A 20,000-nucleotide genomic window follows, 5' to 3' on the forward strand; every position below is an offset into this window, starting at 1 on the left:
CCTTACTCATCCAGTAATCCCCTCCCTTACTCATCCAGTAATCCCCTCCTTTACTCAGCCAGTAGTCCCCTCCCTTACTCAGCCAGTAATCCCCTCCCTTACTCAGCCAGTAATCCCCTCCCTTACTCATCCAGTAATCCCCTCCCTTACTCAGCCAGTTATCCCTTCCCTTATGCAGCCAGTAATCCCCTCCCTTACTCAGCCAGTAATCCCCTCTCTTACTCTGCCAGTAATCCCTCCCTTACTCATCCAGTAATCCCCTCCCTTACTCAACCAGTAATCCCCTCCCTTACTCAGCCAGTAATCCCCTCCCTTAATCAGCCAGTAATCCCCTCCCTTACTCAGCCAGTAATCCCCTCCCTTACTCAGCCAGTAATCCCTCCCTTACTCAGCCAGTAATCCCCTCCCTTACTCATCCAGTAATCCCCTCCATTACTCAGCCAGTAATCCCCTCCCTTACTCATCCAGTAATCCCCTCCCTTACTCAGCCAGTAATCCCCTCCCTTACTCAGCTAGTAATCCCCTTCCTTACTCAGCCAGTAATCCCCTTCCTTACTCAGCCAGTAATCCCCTCCCTTACTCAGCCAGTAATCCCTCCCTTACTCAGCCAGTAATCCCCTCCCTTACTCAGCCAGTAATCCCCTCCATTACTCAGCCAGTAATCCCCTCCCTTACTCATCCAGTAATCCCCTCCCTTACTCATCCAGTAATCCCCTCCCTTACTCAGCTAGTAATCCCCTTCCTTACTCAGCCAGTAATCCCCTTCCTTACTCAGCCAGCAATCCCCTCCCTTAATCAGCCAGTAATCCCCTCCCTTACTCAGCCAGTAATCCCCTCCCTTACTCAGCCAGTAATCCCCTCCCTTACTCAGCCAGTAATCCCCTCCTTTACTCAGCCAGTAATCCCCTCCCTTACTCAGCCAGTAATCCCCTCCCTTACTCAGCCAGTAATCCCCTCCCTTACTCAGCCAGTAATCCCCTCCCTTACTCAGCCAGTAATCCCCTCCCTTACTCAGCCAGTAATCCCCTCCCTTACTCAGCCAGTAATCCCCTCCCTTACCTCGACCTGTGATGGGATTGTTGATGTTAGTCATTCATGAGTCTGTTTGACTTTGTTTACTTTTTGGATGTATCTGTTCCACATTGTTTACCTTGTAATCTCCCTGTTCCACATTGTTTACCTTGTAATCTCCCTGTTTTACATTGTTTACCTTGTAATCTCCCTGTTCCACATTGTTTACCTTTTAATCTCCCTGTTCCACATTGTTTACCTTTTAATCTCCCTGTTCCACATTGTTTACCTTGTAATCTCCCTGTTCCACATTGTTTACCTTGTAATCTCCCTGTTCCACATTGTTTACCTTGTAATCTGCATGTTCCACCTCTCCCTCTACAAGGATAGGCTACACTGACGTCCCCCTGTACAAGGATAGGCTACACTGACGACCCCCTACACATGGATAGGCTACACTGACGTCCCCCTGTACAAGGATAGGCTACACTGACGACCCCCTGCACATGGATAGGCTACACTGACGATACCCCGTACATGGATAGGCTACACTGACGACCCCCGTACAAGGATAGGCTACACCGACGATCCCCTGTACAAGGATAGGCTACACTGACGACCCCCTGCACATGGATAGGCTACACTGACGACACCCCGTACATGGATAAGCTACACTGACGACCCCCTGTACAAGGATAGGCTACACTGACAAACCCCCGTACATGGATAGGCTACACTGACGACCCCCGTACATGGATAAGCTACACTGATGACCCCCTGTACAAGGATAGGCTACACTGACGAGCCCCCGTACATGGATAGGCTACACTGACGACCCCCTGTACAAAGATAAGCTACACTGACGGCCCCCTGTATATAGGATAGGCTACACTGACGGCCCCTTGTACAAGGATAGGCTACACTGACGACCCCCCGTACATGGATAGGGTACACTGACGACCCCCTGTACAAGGATAAGCTACAATGACGACCCCCTGTACAAGGATAGGCTACACTGACGTCCCCCTGTACAAGGATAGGCTACACTGACGGCCCCATGTACAAGGATAGGCTACACTGACGACCCCCCGTACATGGATAGGCTACACTGACGACCCCCTGTACAAGGATAAGCTACACTGACGACCCCCCTGTACAAGGATAGGCTACACTGACGAGCCCCCGTACATGGATAGGCTACACTGACGACCCGCTGTACAAAGATAAGCTACACTGACGACCCCCTGTATAAGGATAGGCTACACTGACGACCCCTTGTACAAGGATAGGCTACACTGACGACCCCCCGTACATGGATAGGCTACACTGACGACCCCCTGTACAAGGATAAGCTACACTGACGACCCCCTGTACAATGATAGGCTACACTGACGACCCCCCGTACATGGATAGGCTACACTGACGAACCCATGTACAAGGATAGGCTACACTGACGTCCCCCTGTACAAGGATAGGCTACACTGACGTCCTCCTGTACAAGGATAGGCTACACTGACGGCCCCATGTACAAGGATAGGCTACACTGACGACCCCCAGTACATGGATAGGCTACACTGACAACCCCCTGTACAAGGATAGGCTACACTGACGACCCACTGTACAAGGATAGGCTACACTGCGACCCCCTGTACAAGGATAGGCTACACTGACGTCCCCCTGTACAAGGATAGGCTACAGTGACGTCCCCCTGTACAAGGATAGGCTACACTGACGGCCCCATGTACAAGGATAGGCTACACTGACGACCCCCAGTACATGGATAGGCTACACTGACAACCCCCTGTACAAGGATAGGCTATACTGACGACCCATTGTACAAGGATAGGCTACACTGACGACTCCCCGTACATGGATAGGCTACACTGACGACCCCCTGTACAAGGATAGGCTACACTGACGACCCCCTGTACAAGGATAGGCTACACTGACGACCCCCTGTACAAGAATAGGCTACACTGACGACCCCCCTGTACAAGGATAGGCTACACTGACGACCCACTGTACAAGGATAGGCTACACTGACGACTCCCTGTACAAGGATAGGCTACACTGACGACCCCCTGTACAAGGATAGGCTACACTGACGACTCTCCGTACATGGATAGGCTACACTGACGACCCCCTGTACAAGGATAGGCTACACTGACGAGCCCCCGTACATGGATAGGCTACACTGACGACCTGCTGTACAAAGATAAGCTTCACTGACGACCCCCCGTACAAGGATAGGCTACACTGACGACCCCCTGTACAAGGATAGGCTACACTGACGACCCCATGTACAAGGATAGGCTACACTGACGACCCCCCGTACAAGGATAGGCTACACTGACGACCCCATGTACAAGGATAGGCTACACTGACGACCCCCTGTACAAGGATAGGCTACACTGACGACCCCCTGTACAAGGATAGGCTATACTGACGTCCCCCTGTACAAAATAGGCTACACTGACGACCCCCTGTACAAGGATAGGCTACACTGACGTCCCCCTGTACAAGGATAGGCTACACTGACGACCCCCTGTACAAGGATAGGCTCCACTGACGTCCCTCTGTACAAGGATAGGCTACACTGACGTCCCCCTGTACAAGGATAGGCTACACTGACGACCTTCTGTACTAGGATAGGCTACACTGACGACCTTCTGTACTAGGATAGGCTACACTGACGACCCCCCGTACAAGGATAGGCTACACTGACGACCCCCGTACAAGGATAGTCTACACTGACGACCCCCTGTACAAGGATAGGCTACACTGACGACCCCTTGTACAAGGATAGGCTACACTGACGTCCCCCTGCACAAGGATAGGCTACACTGACGACCCCCTGTACTAGGATAGGCTACACTGACGAACTCGTACATGGATAGGCTACGCTGACGACCCCCTGTACAAGGATAGGCTACACTGACGACTCCCTGTACAAGGATATGCTACACTGACGACCCCCTGTACAAGGACAGGCTACACTGACGACCCCCTGTACAAGGATAGGCTACACTGACGACCCCCCCGTACATGGATAGGCTACACTGACGACCCCCCTTACATGGATAAGCTACACTGACGATCCCTGTACAAAATAGGCTACAATGACGACCCTCTGTACAAGGATAGGCTACACTGACGTCCCCCGTACATGGATAGGCTACACTGACGACCCCCTGTACAAGGATAGGCTACACAGACGACCCACTGTACAAGGTTAGGCTACACTGACGACCCCCTGTACAAGGATAGGCTACACTGACGACCCCCAGTACATGGATAGGCTACACTGACGTCCCCCGTACATGGATAGGCTACACTGACGACCCCCTGTACAAGGATAGGCTACACAGACGACCCACTGTACAAGGTTAGGCTACACTGACGACCCCCTGTACAAGGATAGGCTACACTGACGACCCCCAGTACATGGATAGGCTACACTGACGACCCCCGTACATGGATAGGCTACACTGACGACCCCCCGTACATGGATAGGCTACACTGACGACCCCTGTACAAGGATAGGCTACACTGACGACCCACTGTACAAGGATAGGCTACACTGACGACCCCCTGTACAAGGATAGGCTACACTGACGACCCTCAGTACATGGATAGGCTACACTGACGACCCCTCGTACATGGATAGGCTACACTGACGACCCCCCGTACGTGGGTAGGCTACACTGACGTCCCCCCCGTGCATAGATAGGATACACTGACGACCCCCTGTACAAGGATAAGCTACACTGTGGGGCACAGAAGGATAAAGAGTCATAGGATAGACATACCTTGGCGCGAATAGATAAATAGATGTGAATTGACGTATGATGGGGGGGGGGTAGGGTGTGTGGTCAGCTAAGTGTCCAGGCTATAGCTGCTGGGCAGCTAAGATGTAAAGCTATACAAGTTGTCAGCTATGCACAGCTAAGTGCCTGGGTGCCTGGCTATGCATAGCTAAGTGGCTGGGATGCCTAGCTATGAACAGCTAGGTGCTGGAGTGGCCTATCTATGCACCGCTAAGTGCCTGGGGTGCCTAGCTATGCACAGCTAAGTGCCTGGGTGCCTAGCTATGCACAGCTAAGTGGCTGGGGCGCCTAGCTATGCACAGCTAGGTGCCTGGGGTGCCTAGCTATGCACAGCTAAGTGCCTGGTGTGCCTAGCTATGCACAGCTAGGAGCTGGGGGGCCTAGCTATGCACAGCTAAGTGGCTGGTGTGCCTAGCTATGCACAGCTAAGTGGCTGGTGTGCCTAGCTATGCACAGCTAAGTGGCTTGGGTGCCTAGCTATGCACAGCTAAGTGCCTGGATGCCTAGCTGTGCACAGCTAGGTGGCTGGTGTGCCTAGCTATGCACAGCTAGGTGCCTGGGGTGCCTAGCTATGCACAGCTAAGTGCCTGGTGTGCCTAGCTATGCTCAGCTAGGAGCTGGTGTGCCTAGCTATGCACAGCTAAGTGGCTGGTGTGCCTAGCTATGCACAGCTAAGTGGCTGGTGTGCCTAGCTATGCACAGCTAAGTGGCTGGTGTGCCTAGCTATGCACAGCTAAGTGGCTGGGGTGCCTAGCTATGCACAGCTAGGTGCCTGGGTTGCCTAGTTATGCACAGCTAGGTGCTGGGGTGCCTAGCTATGCACAGCTAAGTGCCTGGTGTGCCTAGCTATGCACAGCTAAGTGCCTGGTGTGCCTAGCTATGCACAGCTAGGTGCCTGGGGTGCCTAGCTATGCACAGCTAAGTGCCTGGTGTGCCTAGCTATACACAGCTAGGAGCTGGGGTGCCTAGCTATGCACAGCTAAGTGGCTGGTGTGCCTAGCTATGCACAGCTAAGTGGCTGGTGTGCCTAGCTATGCACAGCTAAGTGGCTGGTGTGCCTAGCTATGCACAGCTAGGTGCCTGGGATGCCTAACTATGCACAGCTAAGTGGCTGGGGTGCCTAGCTATGCACAGCTAAGTGGCTGGTGTGCCTAGCTATACACAGCTAAGTGGCTGGTGTGCCTAGCTATGCACAGCTAAGTGGCTGGTGTGCCTAGCTATGCACAGCTAGGTGCCTGGGATGCCTAGCTATGCACAGCTAAGTGGCTGGGGTGCCTAGCTATGCACAGCTAAGTGGCTGGGGTGCCTAGCTATGCACAGCTAAGTGGCTGGTGTGCCTAGCTATGCACAGCTAGGTGCCTGGGATGCCTAGCTATGCACAGCTAAGTGGCTGGGGTGCCTAGCTATGCACAGCTAAGTGGCTGGGGTGCCTAGCTATGCACAGCTAAGTGGCTGGTGTGCCTAGCTATGCACAGCTAGGTGCTGGGGTGCCTCCTAGCACCTCCCAGATCCCATCAACTTTAACTTGAGGGATGAAATATTCATCCCTCACCCCCCCTCCCCTCACCCCTCCCCTCAACCCTCCCTCCCCCTCCCCTCCCCCTCCCCCTCCCCCCCCCCCTCCCTTGTACTGAAAGCTTAAAAAGGTTTACAAAAGAGTAAACCCTTGGCTGACGTCAGAGTAGACAGCTGAAGCTTTTCCCCAGCTTTAGCTGAGGGGGACAACCCAGCTGGGTTTATGTGTTGTGGTGTTGGTTTATTGTGTGTGTGTGTGTGTGTGCAATTGGTTCATCGGTGGTTTATATGAGAGTATGGTCCTCAGGGTTTCATATATACAAATTGGTTTATATGATGGTATGGTTTATAGCATGATATATACGACACGAACTGGTTTATTGATGACTGGTTTATTGATGTGGTTTATCGATGACTGGTTTATTGGTGACTGATTTATTGATGTGGTTATTGATGACTGGTTTATTGGTGACTGGTTTATCAGTGACTGGTTTATTGATCACCGTTTGTATTGATGACTGGTTTATTGATGTGGTTTATTGATGACTGGTTTATTGGTGACTGGTTTATTGTTGACTGGTTTATTGATGACTGGTTTATTATTGACTGGTTTATTAATGTGGTTTGTTGATGACTGGTTTATTGGTGACTTGTTTATTAATGACTGGTTTATTAATGACTGGTTTATTGGTGACTGGTTTTTGATGACTGGTTTATTGATGTGGTTTCTTGATGTTTTATACTGAAGTGTATGACTCATAGGAATTTGATATACGTAGGGTTTAACACTGGTTTATCTGGTGGTTTATCTGGGTATTATGTATAGGTTTATTTCCGAGGTCTCTCTCTCTCTCTCTCTCTCTCTCTCTCTCTCTCTCTCTCTCTCTCTCTCTCTCTCTCTCTCTCTCTCTCTCTCTCTTCTCGTTTTTTATGTCTTATATCGGGGTTTTCCTCCTTGTTTACCTCCATGATCCCTCTTCCGTTTTCTATGCTTCCTTTTCTTCCATTTTCTATATATCCTTCTCTCCTGTTTTCTTTATATATTTCTCACATTTTCTCTTTCATCTGTATCGTAAAGCCACACAATTTCTTCCCTAAAAGTAATTCACAACTATAAGAAATAGAATAATGTAACTCAAGGTAATCGAAAAGTAATTCATAATATTGTATAATTTATAACGTAACTCAAGGTAATCAAAAAGTAATTCATAATATTGTATAATTTATAATGTAACTCAAGGTAATCGAAAAGTAATTCATAATATTGTATAATTTATAATGTAACTCAAGGTAATCAAAAAGTAATTCATAATATTGTATGATTTATAATGTAACTCAAGGTAATCCAAAAGTAATTCATAACATTGTATAACTGATAATGTAACTCAAGGTAATCAAAAAGTAATTCATAACATTGTATAACTGATAATGTAACTCAAGGTAATCAAAAAGTAATTCATAATATTGTATAATTTATAATGTAACTCAAGGTAATCGAAAAGTAATTCATAACATTGTATAACTGATAATGTAACTCAAGGTAATCGAAAAGTAATTCATAACATTGTATAACTGATAATGTAACTCAAGGTAATCAAAAAGTAATTCATAACATTGTATAACTGATAATGTAACTCAAGGTAATCGAAAAGTAATTCATAACATTGTATAACTGATAATGTAACTCAAGGTAATCAAAAAGTAATTCATAACATTGTATAACTGATAATGTAACTCAAGGTAATCAAAAAGTAATTCATAATATTGTATAATGTATAATGTAACTCAAGGTAATCGAAAAGTAATTCATAACATTGTATAACTGATAATGTAACTCAAGGTAATCGAAAAGTAATTCATGATATTGTATAACTGATAATGTAACTCAAGGTAATCGAAAAGTAATTCATGATATTGTATAACTGATAATGTAACTCAAGGTAATCGAGTCAACTAATGTAACTCATAAAATAATTAGTTTAAATAATGTAATCATTTTTACATAGATCTTTTTTTCCCTTATGTGTTCCCTTTTTCCCGCGTGAGAAGGGTAGCGCCAGGAACACATGGTTAAGCCTCATAGCAGACTCCTCGCTTGGCTCGTACTTCTGTTCCTTCGTGGCGGGAGGGTTTCTAACCCCCGCTCCCCACCCAGTCCCTTATATTAGTCCCCCCCCCACCCCCCCCTTGTGGTTGTAACCCACAACACAACCTCAGGACGTAAGAAGTGACTCTGGTCCTTATTGCGTCCCTCGTTAGAGGCGATTATAACGGTAACAACCCAGCCTATATGAAGGCCTAAGCCTCGCTATTATATCATATGTGTTATATCTTGTTTACCTTGTTACCGACGGGTTGTTTACGCTGATTGTTTGTTTGTCTGGCCCCCAGGACGTAGAAGATGTGACTGACGGAGCAGACAACGTCTACATAAGGTCAACACAGGTGAGGTTATAATGACCAGTCCTCTGGGGTCAACACAGGTGAGGTTATAATGACCAGTTCTCTAGGGTCAACACAGGTGAGGTTATAATGACCAGTCCTCTGGGGTCAACATCTGTGAGGTTATAATGACCAGTCCTCTAGGGTCAACACAGGTGAGGTTATAATGACCAGTCCTGTGGGGTCAACACAGGTGAGGTTATAATGACCAGTCCTCTGGGGTCAACACAGGTGAGGTTATAATGACCAGTCCTCTGGGTTCAACACAGGTGAGGTTATAATGACCAGTCCTCTGGGTTCAACACAGGTGAGGTTATAATGACCAGTCCTCTAGGGTCAACACAGGTGAGGTTATAATGACCAGTCCTCTGGGGTCAACACCTGTGAGGTTATAATGACCAGTCCTCTGGGGTCAACACAGGTGAGGTTATAATGACCAGTCCTCTAGGGTCAACACAGGTGAGGTTATAATGACCAGTCCTCTGGGGTCAACACAGGTGAGGTTATAATGACCAGTCCTCTGGGGTCAACACAGGTGAGGTTATAATGACCAGTCCTGTGGGGTCAACACAGGTGAGGTTATAATGACCAGTCCTGTGGGGTCAACACAGGTGAGGTTATAATGACCAGTCCTCTGGGGTCAACACAGGTGAGGTTATAATGACCAGTCCTCTGGGGTCAACACAGGTGAGGTTATAATGACCAGTCCTCTGGGGTCAACACAGGTGAGGTTATAATGACCAGTCCTCTGGGGTCAACACAGGTGAGGTTATAATGACCAGTCCTCTGGGGTCAACACAGGTGAGGTTATAATGACCAGTTCTCTAGGGTCAACACAGGTGAGGTTATAATGACCAGTCCTCTGGGGTCAACACAGGTGAGGTTATAATGGCCAGTCCTCTAGGGTCAACACAGGTGAGGTTATAATGACCAGTCCTCTGGGGTCAACACAGGTGAGGTTATAATGACCAGTCCTGTGGGGTCAACACAGGTGAGGTTATAATGACCAGTCCTCTGGGGTCAACACAGGTGAGGTTATAATGACCAGTCCTCTGGGGTCAACACAGGTGAGGTTATAATGACCAGTCCTCTGGTGTCAACACAGGTGAGGTTATAATGACCAGTCCTCTGGGGTCAACACAGGTGAGGTTATAATGACCAGTCCTCTGGGGTCAACACAGGTGAGGTTATAATGACCAGTCCTCTGGGGTCAACACAGGTGAGGTTATAATGACCAGTCCTCTAGGTGGTGGTGGTGTGGTTGGTGGTGGTGGTGTGGTTGGTGGTGGTGGTGGTGTGGTTGGTGGTGGTGGTGTGGTTGGTGGTGGTGTGGTTGGTGGTGGTGGTGTGGTTGGTGGTGGTGGTGTGGTTGGTGGTGGTGGTGTGGTTGGTGGTGGTGGTTGGTGGTGGTGGTGGTGTGGTTGGTGGTGGTGGTGTGGTTGGTGGTGGTGGTGTGGTTGGTGGTGATGGTGTGGTTGGTGGTGGTGGTGTGGTTGGTGGTGGTGGTGTGGTTGGTGGTGATGGTGTGGTTGGTGGTGGTGGTGTGGTTGGTGGTGGTGGTGGTGTGGTTGTTGGTGGTGGTGTGGTTGGTGGTGGTGGTGTGGTTGGTGGTGATGGTGTGGTTGGTGGTGGTGGTGTGGTTGGTGGTGGTGGTGTGGTTGGTGGTGGTGGTGTGGTTGGTGGTGATGGTGTGGTTGGTGGTGGTGGTGTGGTTGGTGGTGTGGTTGGTGGTGGTGTGGTTGGTGGTGATGGTGTGGTTGGTGGTGGTGGTGTGGTTGGTGGTGTGGTTGGTGGTGGTGTGGTTGGTGGTGGTGGTGGTGTGGTTGGTGGTGGTGTGGTTGGTGGTGGTGGTGGTGGTGGTGGTGGTGGTGGTGGTGGTGTGGTTGGTGGTGGTGGTGTGGTGGTGGTGGTGGTGTGGTTGGTGGTGGTGGTGTGGTTGGTGGTGGTGGTGTGGTTGGTGGTGGTGTGGTGTGGTGTGGTGGTGGTGTGGTTGGTGGTGGTGGTGTGGTTGGTGGTGGTGGTGTGGTTGGTGGTGGTGGTGTGGTTGGTGGTGGTGGTGTGGTGGTGGTGTGGTTGGTGGTGTGGTTGGTGGTGGTGGTGTGGTTGGTGGTGGTGGTGGTGTGGTTGGTGGTGGTGGTGTGGTTGGTGGTGGTGGTGTGGTTGGTGGTGATGGTGTGGTTGGTGGTGGTGGTGTGGTTGGTGGTGGTGGTGTGGTTGGTGGTGATGGTGTGGTTGGTGGTGGTGGTGTGGTTGGTGGTGGTGGTGTGGTTGGTGGTGGTGGTGGTGTGGTTGGTGGTGTGGTGTGGTTGGTGTGGTGTGGTGGTGGTGTGGTGTGGTGGTGGTGGTGTGGTTGGTGGTGGTGGTGTGGTGGTGGTGGTGTGGTGGTGGTGGTGGTGGTGGTTGTGGTTGGTGGTGGTGGTGGTGTGGTTGGTGGTGGTGGTGTGGTTGGTGGTGATGGTGTGGTTGGTGGTGGTGGTGGTGTGGTTGGTGGTGGTGGTGTGGTTGGTGGTGGTGGTGTGGTTGGTGGTGGTGGTGTGGTTGGTGGTGGTGGTGTGGTTGGTGGTGGTGGTGTGGTTGGTGGTGGTGGTGTGGTTGGTGGTGGTGGTGTGGTTGGTGGTGGTGGTGGTGTGGTTGGTGGTGGTGGTGTGGTTGGTGGTGGTGGTGTGGTTGGTGGTGGTGGTGTGGTTGGTGGTGGTGGTGTGGTTGGTGGTGGTGTGGTGGTGGTTGGTGGTGGTGGTGGTGTGGTTGGTGGTGGTGGTGGTGTGGTGGTGGTGGTGTGGTTGGTGGTGGTGGTGTGGTTGGTGGTGGTGGTGTGGTTGGTGGTGGTGGTGTGGTTGGTGGTGGTGGTGTGGTTGGTGGTGGTGGTTGTGTGGTGGTGGTGGTGGTTGGTGGTGTGGGTGGTGGTGGTGTGGTTGGTGGTTGGTGGTGGTGTGGTTGGTGGTGGTGGTGTGGTTGGTGTGTGTTGGTGTGGTGGTGGTGGTGTGGTTGGTGGTGGTGGTGTGGTTGGTGGTGGTGTGTGGTTGGTGGTGGTGGTGTGGTTGGTGGTGGTGGTGTGGTTGGTGGTGGTGGTGTGGTTGGTTGTGGTGGTGTTGGTGGTGGTGGTTGGTGTGGTTGGTGTGTGGTGGTGGTGTGGTTGGTGGTGGTGGTGTGGTTGGTGGTGGTGGTGTGGTTGGTGGGGTGGTGTGGTTGGTGGTGTGGTGGTGGTGGTTGGTGGTTGGTGGTGGTGTGGTTGGTGGTGGTGGTGTGGTTGGTAGTGATGTGTAGTTGGTGGTGGTGGTGTGGTGGTGTTGGTGGTGGTGTGGTTGGTGGTGGTGTGGTTGGTGGTGTGGTTGGTGGTGGTGGGGTTGGTGGTGGTGGTGGTGGTGTGGTTGGTGGTGGTGGTGTGGTTGGTGGTGGTGGTGTGGTTGGTGGTGGTGGTGTGGTTGGTGGTGGTGGTGTGGTGGTGGTGGTGGTGGTGGTGTGGTTGGTGGTGGTGGTGTGGTTGGTGGTGGTGGTGTGGTTGGTGGTGGTGGTGTGGTTGGTGGTGGTGGTGGTGGTGGTGTGGTTGGTGGTGGTGGTGTGGTTGGTGGTGGTGGTGTGGTTGGTGGTGGTGGTGGTGTGGTTGGTGGTGGTGGTGTGGTTGGTGGTGGTGGTGTGGTTGGTGGTGGTGGTGTGGTTGGTGGTGGTGGTGTGGTTGGTGGTGGTGGTGTGGTTGGTGGTGGTGGTGTGGTTGGTGGTGGTGGTGTGGTTGGTGGTGGTGGTGTGGTTGGTGGTGGTGGTGTGGTTGGTGGTGGTGGTGGTGTGGTTGGTGGTGGTGGTGTGGTTGGTGGTGGTGGTGTGGTTGGTGGTGGTGGTGTGGTTGGTGGTGGTGGTGTGGTTGGTGGTGGTGGTGTGGTTGGTGGTGGTGGTGTGGTTGGTGGTGGTGGTGTGGTTGGTGGTGGTGGTGTGGTTGGTGGTGGTGGTGTGGTTGGTGGTGGTGGTGTGGTTGGTGGTGGTGGTGTGGTTGGTGGTGGTGGTGTGGTTGGTGGTGGTGGTGTGGTTGGTGGTGGTGGTGTGGTGGTGGGGTGGTGGTGGTGGTGTGGTTGGTGGTGGTGGTGTGGTTGGTGGTGGTGGTGTGGTTGGTGGTGGTGGTGGTGTGGTTGGTGGTGGTGGTGTGGTTGGTGGTGGTGGTGTGGTTGGTGGTGGTGGTGGTGTGGTTGGTGGTGGTGGTGGTGTGGTTGGTGGTGGTGGTGTGGTTGGTGGTGGTGGTGTGGTTGGTGGTGGTGGTGGTGTGGTTGGTGGTGGTGGTGTGGTTGGTGGTGGTGGTGTGGTTGGTGGTGGTGGTGTGGTTGGTGGTGGTGGTGTGGTTGGTGGTGGTGGTGTGGTTGGTGGTGGTGGTGGTGTGGTTGGTGGTGGTGGTGTGGTTGGTGGTGGTGGTGTGGTTGGTGGTGGTGGTGTGGTTGGTGGTGATGGTGTGGTTGGTGGTGGTGGTGTGGTTGGTGGTGGTGGTGTGGTTGGTGGTGGTGGTGTGGTTGGTGGTGGTGGTGTGGTTGGTGGTGGTGGTGTGGTTGGTGGTGGTGGTGTGGTTGGTGGTGGTGGTGTGGTTGGTGGTGGTGGTGTGGTTGGTGGTGATGGTGTGGTTGGTGGTGGTGTGGTTGTTCACTCAGGCTGGAGGACTGGTACGTACAAGTGAGGGGGGCGGGGGGGCCCACTGCAGGGGGGGATTACCGACTGATCCTTAAGGGGGAGGGGGTTATCCAGGAGGGGGAGGGGGTTATCCAGGAGGGGGAGGGGGTTATCCAGGAGGGGGAGGGGGTTATCCAGGAGGGGGAGGGAGGTTATCCAGGAGGGGGAGGGAGGTTATCCAGGAGGGGGAGGGGGTTATCAGGAGGGGGAGGGGGTTATCCATGAGGGGGAGGGGGTTATCCAGGAGGGGGAGGGGGTTATCCAGGAGGGGGAGGGGGTTATCCAGGAGGGGGAGGGGGTTATCCAGGAGGGGGAGGGAGGTTATCCAGGAGGGGGAGGGGGTTATCCAGGAGGGGGAGGGGGTTATCCAGGAGGGGGAGGGGGTTATCCAGGAGGGGGAGGGAGGTTATCCAGGAGGGGGAGGGAGGTTATCCAGGAGGGGGAGGGGGTTATCCAGGAGGGGGAGGGGGGTTATCCATGAGGGGGAGGGGGTTATCCAGGAGGGGGAGGGAGGTCATCCAGGAGGGGGAGGGGGGTTATCCAGGAGGGGGAGGGGGTCATCCAGGAGGGGGAGGGGGGTTATCTAGGAGGGGGAGGGGGTTATCCAGGAGGGGGAGGGGGTTATCCATGAGGGGGAGGGGGGTATCCAGGAGGGGGAGGGGGTTATCCAGGAGGGGGAGGGAGGTTATACAGGAGGGGGAGGGAGGGGGGGAGACTGTTGTACTGATTGACCCCCCCACCCCACACTTTCCCCCCTCCCCTCTGAATACACCATGTTGTATGAAATACAGTAGATGGTGTAGTAGTGCAGCCTCGTACAGTCTGGTGGATCAGGGGGGGAGGGGGAGGAGGGGTCTGTCTGGTAAGGGGGTACGCTGAGGAGGGGGGGGAGGGGAGGGGGAGGGTCTGTGGTGGGGGGGGAGATGGAGGGTCCGTTCGTAGGTAGGGGGGAGGGAGTGGTGTGGGTGGGGGGGGGTGGTCCGCGTCATAACCCCCCCCCGTGATCCTGAGGCACATGCTGGGGGGGGGGGGGTTTACTGTCCCAACGGTTTCCTGTCCCGTCCCAGGTCCTGTCCCAGGCTTCCTGTGTCTCCCACCCTCCCACCGTTCCGTTCCACTGTCCCAACGTCCGTTCCACCGTCCCGTTCTACCGTTCCACCGTCCCGTTCCACCGTCCCGTTCTACCGTTCCACCGTCCCGTTCCACCGTCCCGTTCTACCGTTCCACCGTCCCGTTCCACCGTCCCGTTCTACCGTTCCACCGTCCCGTTCCACCGTCCCGTTCTACCGTTCCACCGTCCCGTTCCACCGTCCCGTTCTACCGTTCCACCGTCCCGTTCCACCGTCCCGTTCTACCGTTCCACCGTCCCGTTCCAGCGTCCCACCTTCCCGTTCCACCGTCCCGTTCTACCGTTCCACCGTCCCGTTCCACCGTCCCGTTCTACCGTTCCACCGTCCCGTTCCACCGTCCCGTCGTCCCGTTCCACCCTCCCACCGTTCCGTTCCACCGTCCCACTGTTCCACCGTCCCGTCGTCCCGTTCCACCCTCCCACCGTTCCGTTCCACCGTTCCACTGTTCCACCGTTCCATCGTCCCGTCGTCCCGTTCCACTGTCCCACTGTCCAGTTCCACTGTTCCACCGTCCCGTTCTACCGTTCCACCGTCCCGTTCTACCGTCCCACCGTCCGTTCCACCGTCCCGTTCCACCGTCCCACTGTCCAGTTCCACTGTCCCACCGTCCCGTTCCACCGTCCCACCGTCCCGTTCCAGCGTTCCACCGTCCCACCGTCCCGTTCCACCGTCCCGTCGTCCCGTTCCACCGTCCCACTGTCCAGTTCCACCGTCCCACCGTCCCGTTCCAGCGTTCCACCGTCCCACTGTCCAGTTCCACCGTCCCACCGTCCCGTTCCAGCGTTCCACCGTCCCACTGTCCAGTTCCACCGTCCCACCGTCCCGTTCCACCGTCCCACCGTCCCACTGTCCAGTTCCACCGTCCCACCGTCCCGTTCCAGCGTTCCACAAGGTGTACAGCGCCAGATGCCGTCAACCACAACGGAAACCAGTTCACTGTAACACTACCCAACCCACACACACACACACACACACACACACACACACACCTCCCTCACTCACTCACTCACTCACTCCCTCACTCTCACTCACTCCCTCACTCTCACTCACTCACTCACTCTCACTCACTCACTCACTCTCACTCACGTACTCCCTCACTCTCACTCACTCACTACCTCACTCACTCACTACCTCACTCCCTCATTCCCTCCCTCCATCCCTCCCTCCGTCTCTCATTCCCTCCCTCCCTCACTCACTCACTCCCTCCCTCCCTCCCTCCCTCCCTCCTTTCCTCACACCAGCACTCCCTCAATCCCTCCTTCTCTCCCTCCCTCCCTCCTTCCCTCATTCCCTCCCTCACTCCATCCCTCATTCCCTCCCTCATTCCCTCCCTCCCTCCATCCCTCCCTCCCTCCATCCCTCACTCCCTCCCTCCCTCCCTCCCTCACCAGCCCCCCCCCCTGGGAGTTGGTAGTTTAACTTGGGGGTTCAGGACGACCCACCTGGGGGTTCTTTTAGGTTTACTGGGGTTTCTTTTAGGTTCTCTGGGGTTTGGTTAGGTCTCTGGGGGTTCTGGTAGATCCCTGGGGGTTCTGGTAGATCCCTGGGGTTTGGTAAATCCCCTGGGCGTTTTGGTAGAACCCCTGGGGTTGTGGTAGATCCCTGGGGGTTCTGGTAGATCCCCAGGGCGTTCTGGTAGATCCTCTGGGGGTTCTGGTAGATCCTCTGGGGGTTCTGGTAGATCCCTGGGGGTTCTTCTAGATCCTCTGGGGGTTCTGGTAGATCCCCTGGGCGTTCTGGTAGATCCCTGAGGGCTCTGGTAGATCCGCTGGGGGTTCTGGTAGATCCCCTGGGGTTCTGGTAGATCCATGAGGTTCTGGTAGATCGCCTGGGGTTTCTGGTAGATCTCTGGGGGTTCTGGTAGATCCCCTGGGGGTTCTGGTAGATCGCCTGGGGGTTCTGGTAGATCCCTGGTAGTTCTGGTAGATCCCCTGGGGGTTCTGGTAGATCCACTGGGGGTTCTGGTAGATCCCCTGGAAGTTCTCGTAGATCCCCTGGGGTTCTCGTAGATCCCCTGGGGGTTCTGGTAGATCCCCTGGGGGTTCTGGTAGATCCCCTAGGGTGCTTGTAGATCCTCTGGTGGTTCTGGTAGATCCCCTGGGCGTTCTGGTAGATCCCCTGGGCGTTCTGGTAGATCCCCTGGGCGTTCTGGTAGATCCCCTGGGGTTCTCGTAGATCCCCTGGGGGTTCTGGTAGATTCCTGGGGGTTCTGGTAGATCCCTGGGGGTTCTGGTAGATCCCCTGGGGGTTCTGGTAGATCCCCGGTTTTCTGGTAGATCCCTGGTGGTTATGGTAGATACCTAGGGGTTCTGGTAGATCCCCTGGGGGTTCTGGTAGATCCACTTAGGGTTCTGGTAGATCCACTTGGGGTTCTGGTAGATCCCTGGGGGTTCTGGTAGATCCACTTGGGGTTCTGGTAGATCCCCTGGGGGTTCTGGTAGATCCTCTGGGGGTTCTGGTAGATCCCCTGGGGGTTCTGGTAGATCCCTGGGGTTTGGTAGATCCCCTGGGCGTTTTGGTAGAACCCCTGGGGTTGTGGTAGATCCCTGGTGGTTCTGGTAGATCCCTGGGAGTTCTGGTAGATCCTCTGGGGGTTCTGGTAGATCCTCTGGGGGTTCTGGTAGATCCCCTGGGGGTTCTGGTAGATCCCTGGGAGTTCTGGTAGATCCCCTGGGGGTTCTGGTGGATCCCTGGGGGTTCTGGTAGATCCTGGGGGTTCTGGTAGATCCCCTGGGGGCTCTGGTAGATCCCCTGGGGGCTCTGGTAGATCGCCTGGGGTTTCTAGTAGATCCCCTGGGGGTTCTGGTAGATCCCCTGGTGGTTCTGGTAGATCCCCTGGTGGTTCTGGTAGATCCCCTGGTGGTTCTGGTAGATCCCCTGGGGGTTCTGGTAGATCCCCTGGTGGTTCTGGTAGATCCCCTGGTGGTTCTGGTAGATCCCCTGGTGGTTCTGGTAGATCCCCTGGGGGTTCTGGTAGATCCCCTGGTGGTTCTGGTAGATCCCTTGGTGGTTCTGGTAGATCCCCTGGTGGTTCTGGTAGATCCCTGGTGGTTCTGGTAGATCCCCTGGTGGTTCTGGTAGATCCCCTGGTGGTTCTGGTAGATCCCTGGTGGTTCTGGTAGATCCCCTGGTGGCTGTGGTAGGTCCCCTGGGGGTTCTGGTAGATCCCTGGGAGTTCTGGTAGATCCCCTAGGGGCTCTGGTAGATCCCCTGGTGGTTCTGGTAGATCCCCTGGGGGTTCTGGTAGATCCCCTGGGGGTTCAGGTAGATCCCTGGGGGTTCTGGTAGATCCCTGGGAGTTCTGGTAGATCCCCTGGGAGTTCTGGTGGATCCCTGGGGGTTCTGGTAGATCCTGGGAGCTCTGGTAGATCCCCTGGGGGCTCTGGTAGATCCCCTGGTGGTTCTGGTAGATCCCCTGGGGGTTCTGGTAGATCCCCTGGGGGTTCAGGTAGATCCCCTGGGGGTTCTGGTAGATCCCTGGGAGTTCTGGTAGATCCCCTGGGAGTTCTGGTGGATCCCTGGGGGTTCTGGTAGATCCTGGGAGCTCTGGTAGATCCCCTGGGGGCTCTGGTAGATCCCCTGGGGGTTCTGGTAGATCCCCTGGTGGTTCTGGTAGATCCCCTGGTGGTTCTGGTAGATCCCCTGGGAGTTCTGGTAGATCCCCTGGTGGTTCTGGTAGATCCCCTGGTGGTTCTGGTAGATCCCCTGGTGGTTCTGGTAGATCCCCTGGTGGTTCTGGTAGATCCCCTGGTGGTTCTGGTAGATCCCCTGGTGGTTCTGGTAGATCCCCTGGTGGTTCTGGTAGATCCCCTGGTGGTTCTGGTAGATCCCCTGGGGGTTCTGGTAGATCCCCTGGGGGTTCTGGTAGATCCCCTGGTGGTTCTGGTAGATCCCCTGGGGGTTCTGGTAGATCCCCTGGTGGTTCTGGTAGATCCCCTGGGGGTTCTGGTAGATCCCCTGGGGGTTCTGGTAGATCCCCTGGGGGTTCTGGTAGCTTCCCTCCCTGTGGGCGTCAGCCACCATCATCATTGATCCTCAGCCAGGATCGACCAGTACCTCTCCCTGGTCTAGTTCGACCAGTCGTGTGATCCAGGTTCTGTCCAGCTGTGTGTGTGTGTGTGTGTGTGTGTATACTTTCATTACCTATGTTTACATGTACGTGCACGACCCAGTGACTCAGCTGGTCGACAACACTGTATATGGTCGACTGCTGCACTAACCCCTTATAATAATTATACCTTATATATATATATATATATATATATATATATATATATATATATATATATATATATATATATATATATATATATATATATATATATATATATATGTTCCTATGAGTCCAGGGGAAAATGAAACAGGAAAAGTTGCCAAGTGCACTTTCGTGTCATAATCACATCATCATCAGGGGAGACACAAGAGAGAAATATAACAGTCACTTGATATACAACGAAGAAGAGACGAACATCATTACCAAATGGCGTCGTAGCTTCGTCTCTTGGTTGTATATCAAGTGACTGTTATATTTCTCTCTTGTGTCTCCCCTGATGATGATGTGATTATGACACGAAAGTGCACTTGGCAACTTTTCCTGTTTCATTTTCCCCCGTGGACTCATAGGAATATATATATATATATGTAGACACTTTATATCACATCAGAAAACCTCATTGGCCTAATTGGAAACATTATATGAATTAGTACATTGGTATTGAGTTCAAGTGAAAATGGGAAATCCTCCCCTCCTGTACTACTGCTTTGGAGAAGAACATGGGAGGAGGTAGATCAGTTTGCCACGGTACACTAGCTTGTTCCTGACGCTACCTCGCCGAGGTGGGAAACGGCACACAATTATAATGAAAGACAAGATTAATGTACGAATGCATAGGAGTACACAAGAATGCATAGAAGTGCATAAGAATGCATAGGAGTACACAAAAATGCATACAAGTGCATAAGAATGCATAAGAATACATATGAATGCATAGAAGTGCATAAGAATACATATGAATGCATACAAGTGCATAAGAATGCATAAGAATACATATGAATGCATAGAAGTGCATAAGAATACATATGAATGCATGGAAGTGCATAAGAATGCATAAGAATACATATGAATGCATACAAGTGCATAAGAATGCATATGAATGCATAGAAGTGCATAAGAATGCATAAGAATACATAGGAATGCATAGAAGTGCATAGGAATGCATGAAAATACATATGAATGCATAGAAGTGCATAAGAATGCATAAGATACACATGAATGCATAGAAGTGCATAAGAATGCAATAGAATGCATATGAATGCATAGAAGTACATAAGAATGCATAAAAATACATATGTATGCATTGAAGTACATAAGAATGCATAGACGTGCATAAGAATGCATAAAAATACATATGAATGCATAGAAGTGCATAAG

At 52.9% G+C, this 20,000-nt stretch overlaps 1 protein-coding gene across 2 annotated transcripts in view; it reads left to right on the top strand.

Moving 5' to 3' along the window:
* The window catches only part of Spn (protein phosphatase 1 regulatory subunit spinophilin), a 340,216-nt gene that overhangs the window by 53,278 nt on the left and 266,938 nt on the right, over window positions 1-20,000 (top strand). For both annotated transcript variants that reach the window (XM_071688241.1, XM_071688240.1), the window contains exon 3: window positions 8,745-8,798. The gene's annotated coding sequence lies outside the window, so the exon portion shown is untranslated. The remainder of the gene's footprint in view (window positions 1-8,744; window positions 8,799-20,000) is intronic.

The sequence above is a fragment of the Panulirus ornatus genome, chromosome 45, assembly GCF_036320965.1.
Source record: "Panulirus ornatus isolate Po-2019 chromosome 45, ASM3632096v1, whole genome shotgun sequence".
Taxonomy (NCBI): domain Eukaryota; kingdom Metazoa; phylum Arthropoda; class Malacostraca; order Decapoda; family Palinuridae; genus Panulirus; species Panulirus ornatus.